Here is a 17,442-nt window from a genome sequence, read left to right as displayed (position 1 = left end):
TGAATAATGAAATCGGCAAAAGTTCTAACCACAAAATGTGGATGATGGTATACACAACTGTCAAAAGAAAAGTCAAAAGTCATATATATGGTTTCTGTATTGTGCTTTTTAGATTTCTTCTTGTTATTTTCTCTGTTCCAAATACTGTAGTTTTTTTCATGGTTTTAATGCAAATTTCTTTAAAACTGGCAGTCTTCCATAAAGTTAGGATAGATTAATGTATTGTAAGACCTTGACAATTGAAAAAAATTTGGGGCCTATCTGGCTAAAATAAGTTAAAAATAAGAACAGTTTCTTTCAAAGAGAAAGATTGACCATCTTATCATAAAGGCTAGGCAAAACGACATGCTTCATCTGGCTTCTAGCGAGAAAAGAGGAAGCAGCAGGATGAATCTGTTGCCCCGTGCGCAGTTCTCCCTTGCGATGCTTTCCCCTTCACATGGGGAAAGTGTTGCCCCCGTGGGGAGGCCCCGTACTGGCTCCATTGGAGCCAGCACAAAACAGGAAGCCTCCCATGTTGCCCAGGAAAGTGTCTGGCAGTGTATTTATCCCAGTTGAGGGTGGAGCTACAGGCAATGTCATCTGATGGCTGCCATGAGGCTCCATCCCTGAAGCTGGCTTTAAGCGCCATAGGACACTTATTTTGAGCCCTGTGATGAGATCATGAGAGAAAAGAAGAGAGAGGAGCTACAGCAGATACAAGCAAAAACAAACTACTGCAGTGCCTCCTAGCTTGTGTGTTCTTCCTCATTAATAGCTTTTGAAATCGAGCAGTTCACGGATAGTAAGATCCAGTCCTCAGATAGCAAAACCCAATACTTGGATAACAAGATCCAATAAGTGGATAAGGAGACCAAGTAGCGAGCCACTGAGATCTCATGCCTGGTGAGACTAGAAGCTAAAACCCAATGTTTCCCAATCAAAGAAATCTCACCAGTTTAAGAAGAAGCCACTGAGGAATTTATTAGATTCGGCCGGAAAGGATGACCGCTAGTGGTAAGCTGCTCAAAAAAGCTGTCATGTTTTGCAAGAATAAAACATACATTTTGTACAGTACAGTATTTTGCGTGGAGGGGCAAAATACTGTACTTCGGCAGCCAATCAGAGAGCATTCCCCACTTCCAATGCAGATTTCTGTTCTCCAATGGCTGACAGGGGGCCGGGTGACCCACAGAACAAAAGGGGACATAATTTTGTGAATGGGTTACCAAGTCTCAACCTCAGGACAAACAAAGAGAGGCCCTCGGGTCCCATGGGTTTTATTGTTTGCATAATGGTCCTGTGAGTCCTCAACAAATGAGTTTAGTGCCCATGGCGCTAGTGTCTTTTGTGTTCCATTTCGTCATATTGGCCAGGATGATGGGTTTAGATGATACATCCTTGGAAAAGGGGCATGGTAATCAGGAAGAACAGTAGCAGAACTCCCCCAAAATTCCAGGGAAGATGCCTGGGTGATTGTGAGTCCTTTTTCCATGTATCTGGCACAAAAGAAGGTTGGCCAAATTCAGAGTCCGGTAATCTCTTGCTCAGCCAGCTCTATTGATCCTGTAGATGATGGGTGTTTGAGTCCATTGTTGGAGTGATGGCCCAGAGGACACAGGAGGAAATCTGAGTCATGAAGCGTCAGTGAAACGTTACCAAGGTGGCTTCATACTGAAAGAGTTATGTATATAAAATCATAAAACACAAAAAGATTAAACACTGTTGGTTAACATCCTGGACTACACAAGTCTCAAGCCCTCAATGAGCAGTTAGGTAGAGGATAGGATTAGAATGAGGGAATCCTCTCTTATTCCCATGCTTGCCTAGAAAGGCTTTTTGCTGTCTTCCACTTTTTTCCTGTTTACCTTCACTTTCCTACCTTGTTGTTGTGGTAATGTGATCCTTTGAGGGATGAGGTAACTTCCTTTATCTTTTGGAATGTTAATTGCCCCAAGGCTTTGACCATATGGTCAGGCCCATTTTGTTCCTCTTCCTGCCTTTGTCTCCTTCCTGAGAAGACACATTTTGCACTCCTCAAGGCAAAATGTAGCTATCTAGATATTTTGTTATTTTTACCTCCTTACCTACCTTAGAATCTAGCCTAGAGAGCTAGTTAGCTCCAAGAACCTTTTCTATCTACAATGGATTTCTTTTTACCACAATAAATGATTTTTAACCTATAATTGAGACTCTGCAATCGTTTGCCATCCTAAGGAAGAAAGGCCTCTCCTAGCTCACCACACGTAAGTTTCTGCTGTTTATGAAATGTGGTTCTGCTACTCTGCTGTATTTTTGAGGAATCACCCCAAGAAAAGGTTATTTTTGAGTCTAACCACTCAATAGATTACCAACAAACACGCACATAAGGGTCCTGATATCCACTGACAAGCGGATCCCGTGGGAAGCAATGGCCTGGGGCTTTGGGTTGAGTCAGGGTTTGGGGGCATATGCAAGGGGCTTCATAGGGAAGAGGAAAAAGAAGGACAAGGGAGCTTGTTTAGGAGTGGGGAGGCAGGGAACCTCAGTCAGAGATGATTCATAGAGGCAGGAACTGTCCCAGTTTTCATCTGCCTAATGTTGGAGGGCATGCGGGAGTATGTTAATAAGCATTATGCATTAGCATTGATCATGATTGCTCATATCTTGTCATCCAAACATCCACATACTAGGTAGAATCTGTATTTTAGAAGAAATCAACAACATACTATCTCTCTGGGTATTCCTTACCCAAGAAAATCCTATGGAATTCAGGGGGTCGCCAGAAGTTGACAAGCAACTTGAATGCAAATACATACTGCATCATTGACTTGTTTAGCCGTAACCTAAGAGAAGTCCAATTGATTTTGCTGGAGTTAATAACTAAATTAAAGTTACATTCAAATTTTAATTTCTACTTAGTGGCAAACAATTAGAATTGGTATTGAAAAGTACTTTTCCCAAAAGTGACCCCAGGCATCCAGCAACTGAAGGAGATGTACTTCTTTCAGCTTGTAAAGCTTATCAGCCAGAAAATCTGTTTAGAACAAGCAAAAGCATTACATTTGTATTACTAATTTTATGAGATTGTGTCCCATTAGTGCCTGCAAGGAATGAAAGGGCATTTGCCACCTATTAAAGTACCAATAAATTTGTAGAAAATAAGGAATACATTTCAACATATCAAGTGATTGCCATTGTACAACCTCTTGAAGTTAATTTTACTTCCACTGCACTTTAAGTGAATATCTCTTTATTAAACATTACTCTGTTTCTCTGAGAGGAAAATTCAGGGAAATGGCAGGGATGGCATTTTCTAAAACAGTGTTGCCTGGTTACACCAATTCACCTTTCCTATAATTATCTAGGGCAGTGGTTCTCAACCTGAGGTCCCCAGATGTTTTTGGCATTCAACTCCCAGAAATCCTAACAGCTAGTAAACTGGCTGGTATTTCTGGGAGTTATAGCCCAAAAACATCTGGAGACTCCAGGTTGAGAACCACTGACCTAGGGAAAGAACAGAAATCACAGCATTCACACTAACTGGCTCTATGTGCAATATGTCATTTCCATGGTGCTGCACTGCAACTCCCATCAGCCCTAGCCACCATAAACAGTAGTGAGAGACGCTGGAAAGGACACCTCGAATTTCAGTGTCCTACAAGTTGTCCATTCCTACTTTATGCCAATGATAGAAACACACATACACAGAGAGAGAGAGATGATGTCATGGCTCAACTAGAGTGGAAGAGGGCAATTAATGACTGTGTCATCAAATGAGAGCTACCACTATTTCTGGAAAACCATCCCACCAGCAAGATCTCAAAATCAGCAGTTGGGGTGTCATTATATGCCTTCAATCTCACTCTGATTTGTGGCAACCTTATCATAGGGTTTTCATGGTCAAAGGTCAAGTGCCTTTCAAATGAATTCTAATGGACATTTTACGTCAGGATTAGAGCTTCTATGAAGTGAGTACAATGTTTAGTCAGCGTAGACAACCTCTAGTCCAGTGGTTCTCAACCTGTGGGTCCCCAGATGTTTTGGCCTACAATTCCCAAAAATTCCAGCCAGTTTACCAGCTGTTAGAATTTCTGGGAGTTAAAGGCTAAAACATCTGTGGACTCACAGGTTGAAAACCACTGCTCTAGTTAACAGCAGCAAAAGCAAAATAGACTAGATAGAGATAGATGGGTAGAAAGTAGACAGATGATGGATGGACAGACGGAGTGATAAAACTTTTAAGCATACACTGCAAAATCTTGAAGTTAAAGGCCTTTGATCACTTGAAGATCCTTTCTTAAGACTCTGCTGACAGTCTTTTTTGTGACCTTACCAGACATACTTTCAACTATCCAAGTCAATGGCTTTTCTTCTAATTCTACTTTTGCTGTGACTCTTGAATGTGGTACTTATGGTATACCTTCCTTTGTTGGGAAAGTCTTAGGACTGCAGGATGATTCCAGGTGAGGCTTCTATTGGAAGGGAGGCTGATGAATTTGCCATCAGCAGGACAAGGAATCCACTCTTGTATTTATTTGCCCTCCTTCCACAGCAGCAGCTCCAAGCTGAACAGGAGATCAGCCAGTAAGAAACATCTGAAGTTAGGGGATCCAGAACCATCAGAGCTCCTGCTCAACTCAGAGCATCTGCCAAAGGAATAAAATCAAGGCTGGAGTTGCCCTCCCCTTCACACTGTTGCAGATCTCTCAGCTGTCTCTGATGTTTTGTTTAGATGCCCTTCTACTCTATGGTGTGGAAGTTCAGATGATAGCATATTTCATTTGGCTATTGAAAATCTGTTAATGATGGAAGCATGGAATATCAGTGAAATGCTTTTTGTCTGTCTCAAAAGCAGCCATCCATCTGGAAGCATCACGCAGCTGGCATCCTGTTGGTCCAGTGCCAGCTAGATTAAAGACCTATTCAATCAATAGTGAGTCAACGCCTAGGCCATTGATTGACTGGCACTACTCTTGTCAGAGCTAATAACAGAATTTAGGCTCATGAGTGTTAAACTATATCAATATAAAATTATCAGAGAAAGAAGGATTGGTTTTCACTGCATGCTCATAGTGAGGTACATACTTTGGAATTCATTAGACTAGACAAATATAGCTGCATACTGTAGTATGAGCTTTGTTCCTTGTTATCCTCCAACAAATCCTCAGTGGTCAGTGGGAAAAAGAAGCTGGGATTTCATATAATTTCATTCAACCATCTGCGAGAGCCAAAGAGGTTTTCTTTTTCCGTTCAAATGTATGTACAGCAGCACATGGGCTCCCTCCCCCTTTGCAAGGAGACTTTATGCTACATAACCATGCACTTTGGTTCCCATGAGTCCATGCAAAGGGCTTTTTCCGTTATTGTTGGGGTCATCAAATTCCTGTTGGAATGTCAGTAAATATATAATGAAGCAAGCCCATAAAGAGGCAGTTTCTTTCTTACGCATGTTACCTGCTTACTAAGTCACTCATGCCCTCATTTCCCTACTCTCTCATCCCAATTCACATACATGTTTTCCTTTGCTTTCTTTATTTCAACCCCTCCCTATGAGATCAGAGTGAAAGATCTGGCTATGTGCCTGCAGCAAGCTGAACATTCAACAGATTGGCCTGAGGAACTACCTTCCCGGAGAAGGAGGCCACAACTTCACAGAACTCAACAAAAAAGAGAATACACCCTCCACTTTGCACATAGTTATTTGAATGCACAATAGTTAGACCTCTAAAGAAGAGACAGAGACAACAACTGTTCAGAATCAAGCTCATCTTTAATATATACGAAATACAGTAGAGCTAAAATTGCAGAAGCATCTGTTTCTCTTTCTTTTGAAGGTTTTTAAATGTTTAACCCCTGCTTTCTCTCCATCCAAGGTGTGTCTTTAGGGAGAGAATCATCCTTTAAAGGGAGAGAATTGCCCCGTTTGGGGTTCTGCTTCCCCATCAGACTCACATGTCAAAACTTAAGAGCTGGCAATTCATTAATCTTACATTTATCACAAGATCATTATTGCTTTTTTAAAAATCAGGAGAAAAACAGTATCCAAAAATCAAGAGATCCCTTGCCCTGTCCAAAGCCCCTTACAATCAAAAGAGACTAATACTGGTTTAAAACCAGTTATTTCCATGGGATCCTATAGTTCTGCATCAAACCACATAGGATATACGATACAGTGATCCAGGTTAAAACCATCAAAGTCCATAGGATACAAAAGACTGCTGATGGTTGGTAAATGAGGTGGTATGGGAAACTCTTGATGATTCCCATCCAACCTGTGTTTCAGTTGTATAGATGGGAATAAAGTGCGATATGGGGTAGGAGCTCTAAACACAATTGCTGGTCTGTGTTCAGAGTTTCCTCCTTTCAGGACATTTCAGCCACTTTTCAGTCCTAGAATATGTGATGAACTCAATGCCTCCCTATGCTAGAAAAGAGGCTGGAGTGTCCTGCGAGGGGAAAAATTTTCAATGTGATGAGGTCAAATTACTGGAATTCCCTCCTTTCAGGACATTTCTACCTGTTTTCAACCACAGAGGGCTATGCATGACTGCCAGAAGTAATTTAACTCATGCGATAAACTCAGTGCCTCTCCATGCTTGAAAAGAGGCTGAAATGTCCTACAACTGGGAAATTTCTCAAGGGGATAAGGTGGTAAGGCTTATGAATTAAACAACCCCACTAGATAATTACTGTACACTGGATAACTACTGAACTCCTTATTGCAGTTTTCTTGTTTATAATTCTCTCCTGAAGTGCTTTATGCCTTTATCCTGTCCACAGTGTATGCATTTTTCAAAAAAAATAATAAAACAGAGCTTTAAAAGTTACCATACTTTTTAGTATGTATATACGGCAGGCAGAAATCAGCTAGAGCTGAGGTGTGGCAAGGAAGTGTTCTGGGCATATGGCCTGGCTACTGATCAGTTATTGATGGCTTTGGCATAGCATTGAATTCATTCTTCTTCAAAGAAACTTTCCAAGCACTGGAATAGCCCCTCCAGGCTAATATAACAAATCAGGAAATGGTGGCAGGAGCCAGTCTGATAATATCTTATATTGCTTAAACATTCTGGAGTCAAGTCACACAAAGACAGTAGGTGGCACAGTGTGACATTAGCAGTAGCCATGATTTATGGACAGCGAGTAGTATTCATTCATTTAGTGGGAGAAAATTAAAAGTTATCCATGGAGACATTATTCAGAAGGAGGTCTAAATCTGCTTGCTTTCCCATATGTGCTTAAATGTATCTCATTTTATTTTGTCTTGTCGAATGCAATAAGATCCAATGAGAAATGAAGTTGCCCTTATCTGAATTGGCTAACTCTCATCTGCACATTGCCACTTTCATTAATTTTCCCCATTTGTTTTTAAAAATGCCTTTATTAATAATAAAGAAACCAGCCAGAGGAGCAAGTTGCTCATGAATAAGACCTGAAGGTAAGTGAATAGAATTGTACCAGATAACAAAGTGGAATATCGGAGACCAACTTAACTATGCTTGGCAGTTGTGACTGATTAAATGCTTAACTCCCATATTTTTTCTAATCTCATTCACAATGGATACAGAAAGGCTGTCACAAGCCTGCCAACAATTAACAAGAAGGGAAAAGGTAAAACACCTCCCCTCCCACACACACACACACACACCTCTAGTGAAACAGTTTCTAAGGCCATCCCTAGCAGGCAATTCTCATGAATTACCAGCATCTCCAAAGCTCACACAAATGACATAGCTGACATATGCAAGGAAGTGCCCAAAATGCCCTGAATTTTTTTAAGTCATACTTCCATCCTGGGAACTGATAGACAATTTGCAGCTGAAATCTGTGTCTTAATATTCTTAAATGGAGTTCTACAAATACAAATTCAAAAATATGCTTGAGATGTGTATGAAAAATGACTATAAATATTGTGTGTCTGATCTAAACTCCGAAATCCTTGCCATGAAAGAAGATGACAATGGGAAAATATCCAGCATATGTCATATTGTTTCATGTATTGTTGAAGGCTTTCATGGCCAAAATCATTGCTTTGCTGTGAGTTTTTCAGGCTGCATGGTTATGTTCAAGCAGAATTCTCTCCTAATGTTTCACCTGCATCTGTGGTTGGCATCTTCAGAGATTCTGTTTTCAATGAGGCAAATAGAGTGTATATATATACCTGTGGAATGTCCCGGGTAGGAGAAAGAACCCTTGTTTGTTTAAAAGAAGTGTGAATGTTGCAATTAGTAATATTGAATTAGCATTTGAGTAGCCATAAAGTGTGCAAATGTTAATCAAACACTGGCCAACAATCCTAGCACACGTCAGATCTGTAGTTCCAACTGGAAAACACATGGAAGTGTCTAATTTGCTTGTCTCATTTTGTCATCACACAGTGGTGTTTTGAGGGACGTTCTGATGGGCGGTCTTTTGAGGAGGTTTCTTAAGAATGGGGCTTGGGAAGGAAAGGTGCCCATAGAAGTGGTGTCTTAAGAATGATGCCTTGTGTCTTTTCTAAGTTGATGGTTGAACTAGAGGTGAGAGGAGGTGATCCTGTGTGATACAGGTAAGTAAATTCTCCATCTTCTTTAAGAAAAGATTTTCCCTTTTAAAAAATGAGTAAGATGGAGAGAGTGGAGAAAAGGCTTCCCATGTAATGATTGGGAACATGGGCAACAATGTGGGGGGGGGGGGGGGGGGATGGAACAGGCAAACACGTGTGATGGGAAGACAGAACTTGAAATGGGATAATTGGTGATTGAAAGGGACTATTGCTAGACATATAGACCCCCACATTTCTTAACGTCCATGTGATGATGCTTCTCAACATCCCTAGTCCAATAGTATGCAGCAAACACTGATATTTAATTATATTACACACATTGCATATCACTACACTTTAACTAAAAATAATAATACTGTACATATACCATAGCTGAAAACACTATAAAACTATTAGCAAGTCTTTACTTTTGAAACATGATTCTTTTTCTCTTTTTTCATAATAATTAAGGGTTGTATGCTATTGACTGTGGAACTGAAAAGATTTTTTTTTTCTTACTTACTATCTGACCCACTTTGGCTAATACCAAACATGTTTCTAATTATTTTAAAGAAAGGGATGAAAAATAATCAGAAGAAAACTGCTGCAGGTGCCTCTTATTATGCATAGCACAGAGTAAATAAACTAACGGTGTGTCTTCTGTTATTAATATTACTGGGGCGCTGCTAACCTTGGTGTCCTGGCCACGTTCCAGCTCTGGTAATTAAATTTTGCAAGTAGTATTCCCTGTGCATTTAAAGGCAGGACCTCTAACTCCCAGGAAGCCTGATATGACAGAAGAATTGTACTCACCTGCAAAAGAAAGAATGGCTAAGCATTACTAGGCATGGGTAATTTCTAGTACAAAGCAATGATATACAGATCAGAATAAGATGGCAATATATATGAGTCCATCTAGATCAGAGGAAGGGAAAATATAATTCAGGCCTACATACAAGCTCCCCAATTCTCTGCCTGTCTTTCTTTTTTTTCTTTTTTTTCAACCCTTCAAAGTCACCATCCCCTCCTTTTTTATTAAAAATGCACATTTAGGAGATCTCCAAAAGCATCTGGTTGTCCCTGTGTGTTTTAATTAAGTACTACATTTATATCCCGCTCTTCTCACCCTGAAGGGGACTCAGAGCGGCTTACAAATCAAATGTATATACAATATATTATTAGCATAGCACAATATAAGAATTAAATTACTATATTGTACTATATCATTATATGGTAATATTATTAGTAATATTACATTTAATATATAATATATAATTAATATTATTATATTGTATTATTATTGTATAATATTGTATTACATTATAATATTATTATCAATATTATAAGTACAGTAGAGTCTCACTTATCCAAGCCTCACTTATCCAAGCCTCTGGATAATCCAAGCCATTTTTGTAGTCAATGTTTTCAATATATCGTGATATTTTGGTGCTAAATTTGTAAATACATTAATTACAACATAACATTACTGCGTATTGAACTGCTTTTTCTGTCCAATTTGTTGTATAACACGATGTCTTGGTGCTTAATTTGTAAAATCATAACCTAATTTGATGTTTAATAGGCTTTTCCTCAATCCCTCCTTATTATCCAAGATATTCGCTTATCCAAGCTTCTGCCGGCCCATTTAGCTTGGATAAGTGAGACTCTACTGTATATACAATATATTATATATTTATAAATTATTGTATATGTGTGTGTGTGTGTGTGTGTGTGTGTGTGTGTGTGTGTGTGTATATATATATATATATATATATATATATATATATATATATATAATTAGCATAGCATGTTGCTATGGCACAGGAGACAAGATGGAACTATCTTCCTGGCTCTCAGGTTGGTATGATGTCTTCCTGGCCCGCCCGTTCTTCACTCTGGTCCCAGAGTGGCAGTTATTCCTTGGTGGGAGGGGCTCCCAACTGATGAAACAGGAGACAGGTTGGTATGATGGGTTTGTAGGCAGAGGCTTCGAGCCCTTGGCCTCCATCTCCTTGGCTGCCTGGAAGATCTGTTGCACGGCCCAGGGGATGATGCCGGCTGCCTGGAGCTCCATCTCCTCGGGGCCCTCCATTGTGAAGGTCTTTCCACTCCCCGTCTGGCCATACACGAAGATGCAAATGCGATAGCCATCCAGGGCAGATTGCATCAGCAAGGAGATCTCCTCGGAGACCTCTGCCTGGAGGGAAGACCCAGTCAAAGTGGAACTCATAGGTGATGTCCTCCTTGCACTCCTGGCCAACTTGGGACTCCACCTTGGAGAGGATGGGGCTCTTTCTATCTTTGGATGGGAAGTGGAGATGGGTCATGCCCTTCTGAATCTCCCTCTCAGAGGGCAGCAGCGGGCGCACGCAGCAGGAAACACGGATGTTGCCCTTCAGCTCCTGGAAGGTGTTGTGCAATTGACGGCACTCCATCTCCGACTCGTGCAGCTTTTGCTCAATCTCAGCCGCACAGGCTTCCAGGGCCTCCTTCTCCTCCATCTGCTGGGCCAGGGCCTCCCCCACTCACGAAAGCTCCAACTCTCTGCCCGCTAATTGGGCTGTCAGCTTCACATTGGCCTCTTTGATCTCCCAGCTGACTGCTTCTGGTTTCACAATGGCCAGGGCCTGGTTCTGGACGATCAGCTTCTTGGCCACCAGCCCAGCGATCATAACGCTGCTCTCTCTGGCCTCCACCAAACTGGCCTGCAGGTCTGAAGCCAACGTGCTGACCCTTCTGCTGAGCTCCTCCATCTGGGCAGTCTCCTTGCCCAACGCCGCCTGCAGCCCGACCTCCTGGATCCAGAGGGCCTCATTCTCCCTGCTCAGTCCCTGCAGCTTCTCTTTGTAGGTGGCCATCTTGGCCTGGCAGTCGCTGATCTGCCCCTTCAGGTCCCAGGGGGGGGCTCTTCCTTTCTCCCCCTCTGCAAAGACCGGTGGCAGCAGCAGCAGCAGCAGAGGAAGCAGAAAAGGTGTCTGGTTTGGGAGGCGCTGCTGTTCCCGGCCAGCGGGTTGCTGCAGTGGGGGCTGCAGTTCCTCCTCCTCTTGACCAAGAGGATGACTGGCATGGGCCTGCTCCCCCATGGGGGTTGCACCGCACTGGGGCAACTGGACAGGACTTTATACAGGAGTTGGCCACCATCATGGCTTCCCTCTTAGTGGTGGGGGCAGCCTCCTGAAAATGTTTCTAAAGGGGCTCAGGGGTTTTGTTCTCAGAGGTGGCCGGGCGCTTGCGGCGCAGGCCTGGGACAGGGAACTGGGAGGCACCTTTCAGCAAGAGTGGGGCCTCCTTCTCCACGTTGGCCTTCTGCTCAGTCAGAGGCAGAATTGGAGCTAAGCTGTCCATGGCCTCAAAGGGGGGGGGATCAATGGGATCTAAGCACAGAAGACCCTCAGGAGGACGCTCTCAGGTTGTTCAGAAAGATGCTGCCACTGAGAAAGATCTATGTCTTAGCCTGAAGGCCGTGTGATCCCAAATTCTCCAAATTACCTAGACTGGCTGCCAAGCACCAGAAATTTAAATTAGATTAACAAAATGAGAACTGGATAGGCACCTGTGGAAATCTGTCTTTCCAGCATGCTAAAATGAAGAGAAGACTCAGTTTTCAGGAAGAAGTGGGAAGAAGACAAAGAAAGGACATGGGACCATTCACAAATACAGACCTTACCTGAGGGAAACCAGGTAAGACAGGTCCCCTTTCTTCCCAACACTTTCCTGCCCATCTGATGAAATCCTAAGTAAAGAAAGATGAATTGTCAGAATAGTCTGAATCTCTTCCCTTGATGTTATAGTTTTCAATGTATGCAGCACGTCATTTGTATGCTGCCTTTCTTCCATAACAGAATTCAAAGGAGGACATCTATACAGTTGCTATCTAAAATATTTCTTCCCTACCATGCATGATCAAAACTCAACCTATTAAGCTTCTGTATTTAGCTGAATGTCCCCCTACCTTGACTCCTTTGGATGTTCTTACCCGCCGCTTCCATCTCCTCATCCATTGACCATAGTTACTGGACCTAATAAGAGTCAAAACATCTGCTGAGACCAAAGTTGGAATGACTTCTGGCAACCACTTTGTGTATAGAATGTATGCAAAAGTAACAAGTAGTAACTTTGCCCCCCCCCCCAAAAAAACTCTTAAACCATCTAGGTATTATTCTGGTTGATGCTGCAACTTTTCCCAGCCCTGGGTATGACAAATAATAAAGCAACATAAATAAAAAAATTAAAAAGCAACATTGTCCTTTGTAGGCATTATTGTGAATACATTCAATGGAAGAATTTTCTTTTTGACCACATACCAATCTCAGGCAGTTTAAGGCATCAGATTGAAAAACATTGCCAGTTCCTATAGCTCTTTTAAAAACAACAGCGGAAACAAATAGACTAACAAACAAAGCAAACATATCATCAGAAGCAAAGACCATTATGTAAAAATCCACTCATCCATTGCAACCATGGAAGACAGCAAAAAGTTCTTCCAGAACAAATCTGGTTCTGGTATTCACTATTTGGCCACACACCATTATTTATTTATTTCTGCTTACCTGGGACATAGTTGGAAAAAAAGATAGCACCGTGGCAAAGGCAATAATATTGAAATGAATCACATGCTGAAAGCAAATAAAAAGTAGCTTTCTTTGCTATGGCAGTCTATAGCAGATAAAGAAGTGAAAACAGAGACTTCTTCCTCAGATAATGTTAGCTACCTATCAAAAAGAAGACCTTTTAAAACGATGTCTGTGCCATGCTTATCTTTTTTTATTTTGAACAAGGTATTTGGAAAACAAATGAAAAAGATTATTTTAATGAAGACAAAGATTTTAATTGATTTGCTTATAGCCAGCTTCAGGACAGATTTAATCAACACAGGAGAAATGAAGCCATAAAGGTTAGAGAAAATGAGAGTTATTTAAAGTTGTGTAATGATGTTGACCATGAAATATATAAAGGTCTGTTGCATTGTCTCTCTTTAAAAGGCAGACTTTTTGAAGTTGTCTTGCCACTTTCAAAATAACATCACACATTTCTTTTAGTTTGAAACACAAAAAGGACAATGAAGAATAACTCAATGTCTGCTTCTATAAGTCCTGATACATCCAATGGGACTTACTCCCAGATGAGTTGGACAGTATTGTAGCTAAACTGCCCAATAAAAATATGCTTTCTTGGAAGCAAGATCTTCTGTGTTCTATGAACTTATTCCTAGATACTTGCACAAAATACTGTAGGCAAAGTCTATCTGAGACATTTCCCTTAAAAAGGCAAAAATTAGTGTGTGATTCTTTACAAAAGTCATGCTCAACTTGGCTAATGGTTACAGTTGTCTAAATCTCATTAAGGGGGGCATTCTGTACCTTTTCCAGTGGAGGAAATAGCACTTTATAAACCTATGTGTGAGAAATACAGAGAAGAAAGGATCATTTGCGCCAGAAGCATGCCTTGTGGGAGTCTGTTGAAATGCAGATAAGTTGGCCTGCAATGAATCACTGTCCTTACAATGTGACTAGCTTGCTTAAAAAAAGGTTATAGTTCAGACTATCACACTGTTTCTCCAGGAAAGATAGGAGACGCATCTGCTTTTTTTTTTTCACTTTTGCCCAGGGCAAGTCTTGAACTGTAAAGAGCTTCTTCTCCTTTTTTCTTGTTGCTACTGTATCTTATTTATATGTGACCATGATATTAACCTTTGTTCTCAGATCTTTTCCTCCATGTCCTACACAAGAGAATAAAATTCAAAATGGACAACATGAGGCCTTCAGGGCTTGCATGCCCATCACATGCTGATGTCAATGTTGTATCTGCTCCAGTTTTTAGGCTGAGCTGTCTAAGGTGCTAAACCCTATGTCTAAAATAGGTTCAGCACCTTGAACAACTCCTTTGAAGTTTGGACTGAAACCAGAAATGGGTTTAGCATGCCACTGACATCAGACCAACCAGCCTCCACTGCATCAGACATGCAGAAGAGATAGCAGCCACCAATTGATTCATCTGACTTGCAAAGCCATGGGACTTATTTTTCTCTGATAATGATCTGTTTACATGATGTGATGTTCTCAACTAGCTAACAGTGTGAGTTGGGAATAGTTTACCAGCTACAGTCTTGGAAGGAATCCCAAAGGAAAGTCAAATAACATCTCCATTAAGCTGCTTCTGCTTAGTTATCCTGCACTTTGGAGGGAAAAAAATCTGAATTGGAACTTGGAAATCCAGCAAAAATAAGAAGTAAATTCCAAGTTGGGATAAAATATAAAAGACATCAAAGTGACTTAAAAGTGAATTAGACACCCACCACCTGCATCTTCAGCTGCACATTTGGTCAACAGCTATTGTGTGTGCTTGTATGCCTTCAAGTCAGCTGTCAACTTATGGTGACTCTATGGGTTGCATACGGTTTTTTGAAGCAAGAAATATTTCTATATTTACCACATTTGTTTCCCATCCTTCTCACCCTGAAGAGGACTCAGAGCAGCCTTACAAAGCAACAATTTGATGCCACATATACATATACATTGGGCATGTGTGATCCATAAAAAGATTCTAAACTATGTTAAAATGTAGAGGGTGCTGGCGCTTCATTTCTAAAGTCCTTTCTGAATTTTGGGGGCAAAAATTTTGAAACTTTATGAAACGTTCAAATCTTCAGTACTTCATTAATGGCAGTCACGCATGTGCATTAAGGTAAACATTACTGTCAGTGGGGAAACTTGAGGGTCTTCCCTCTCCCTCATTTTGAGCTATCCTAATTAAACTGTCTACAGTGGTAGAACACATTTACCACTGTTAGCTCACCAAATTTCAGAATGTTTGGTTTATCCATGGATTTTTGGTGAATTTTCAAAGTTTTTAATAAAACATTTTTAAAATAATAAAGAAAATCTGTTCTTGGTTTGAAAGTGTCATTTCCTGTTTCATTGTGTGGTCTTTACTTGGAAAGTAATTGTTCTACTCCAGAAACTTTATTTTTGTGGCAGAAACTGAGTTAAATTTGTGGAGACTCAACAAAGCAAAATGTGTTGCTATAGGGTGATTGATGTCCCTTGAGCAAAGACAAAGTTTTTCCAGCGTAATAAACTTTCACCATGTTTTTATGACTCCTCTATCAAAATGACTATATTATCAAAAATGACTTACTTGTTCCAAATCATGCCCATTTTTGTTAACTGTGAAACCATTACAAAATGGTAATCACTGCTATTGAATTTCATTAATGATAACAGAAAACTAATACACAAAGGATCTTGTAACACCTTTGAGACTAAGAAAAATAAGCTTGTAGCATTAAGTATAAATTGAAATAGAATGAGTTTACAAATACCTATGGTACAAATGTCTTTCAAAGTTACCTTTCTATACTGATACAGATCAGCATAGCTGTTGCAGGACATAAACTAAATTTAAATTGTGCAAAGCATTGAGGGAAGGAGGAACAAAGGCTTCTGGTATGAGTTCCTCAGAGTTACCAACAAACTTCAGAGCTCAGCATTCAAAACTGAGTTCAAATTAAGACAATGAAATTTTCCCAAGTTGTCAATTCACATATTCCAACATTCCTCTTGTGATCCATTCTTAATATATGGGTAGTTTCATAGAAACGTTTAATCCAGCCCCTCCTTATAAACTCCGTTCTTAGAACCATCATTTCTTCATGCTGATTAATGGAATCAGTTGTATGACAGAGAAAAGGAAGGACTGTTTAGATTTCAAGGTCATGTAAAATCAAGACAAGTGAAGAAACAACTTAATACTGTCACTCTTGCTTCCAGTTTATGCAAGTTGCTTTTTTTTTTGCTTTTTTTTGCCTTTGCCCTTCTGGTTCATACGCAAATGCTATGTTCATTATTTGAATACAAAATTATGATTTCATCAGTAGAAAAAAGTTCAAAAGGTCTTGCTTCTTACTCTGCAGACTGTTGTGCTGAATAAAATATCAAACAGGCTCAGAAGCTATGGACATCTGAAGGTAGTCTTAGAGAAAGTCCTACAAATTTCAATTCCTAATTAGGAAAGGGGAAAATACTGGATGAAATCCTCAGTTAAAATGATTTTAACAAAATCTGAAGAACAATCCATTCAATTATTATATCACTGGTAGGTAACCCTCAAATGCATCAGCCATACAAACATGAATAGTCGAAAGGGCTGCTGATATAAGTGCATGAATATGGGATCCTATCATCATTTATGCCACCATTCCCCTAAAATATATAGTTTCTAATAAGAGTTATGTAATGATATTAGTAGAATACTGGGTTCATGCAATTAACATGTGGCCCAAATTAGGTCTTCAATCTCTCTATATGGGATCCAATAACACATGTTGTGTGAAACTTTAATTAATTTCTTGTATCTTGCAGTGAAATTAGAAGACATTCTAAAGCTACTGAAAAACTTTTACTGTTAATGTAAGAGTCAAAATTTTGTCTGTGATGCTCAAAAATCACATTTTACAAGTGTAAAATTAGAAAAATAATCAAAAACAACATGTTTTATTGATTTTGGTATTTATTTATTTCATTTTTCAACAATAATAGTCAACTTTTTCATCCAAAGATATGGAAGATTTTTCTTGTTGTTGCTAAATCTTCAGGTTCCATTGTTTTGCTATTATGATGGGTGCCCTTCTGTTGCTTTTTAACTACATTCCAGGACCCTGGAAACGTACACTCTTAAATTTTAAAATTGAAATTAAAAAAATAGTTTTGGGCTGCTGAAGTTCACAAGGAGGGCTTTCTTTTCAATTAAGTCTTAACTATTAGCTTGCAACCAGGGCTTGATTGTATGAAGATGATGCCCTGGTCAAATTTAATGATGTCAAATTTAAGAGATCCCATAATATCATCCCACCAAAAGTTTATTTTTTATTTTATAGTTATATAAAAGATAGCAATATAAAATTTAGAATTTAGTACACAAACACACTTTTGATGGGTCTCATAACTTGAAACCCTAAC

The 17,442-nt window shown here is 40.0% G+C and overlaps 1 pseudogene; it reads right to left on the bottom strand.

Moving 5' to 3' along the window:
- The window catches only part of LOC134295893 (carboxy-terminal kinesin 2-like), a 42,733-nt pseudogene extending 31,165 nt beyond the window's left edge, over nt 1–11,568 (bottom strand).
- Nucleotides 11,569–17,442: the final 5,874 nt, after the last annotated feature.

Source organism: Anolis carolinensis, chromosome 2, assembly GCF_035594765.1.
Source record: "Anolis carolinensis isolate JA03-04 chromosome 2, rAnoCar3.1.pri, whole genome shotgun sequence".
Lineage (NCBI taxonomy): Eukaryota > Metazoa > Chordata > Lepidosauria > Squamata > Dactyloidae > Anolis > Anolis carolinensis.
The sequence above is the reverse complement of the archived record's forward strand: the minus strand, read 5'-3'. Positions and strand labels throughout refer to the sequence as shown.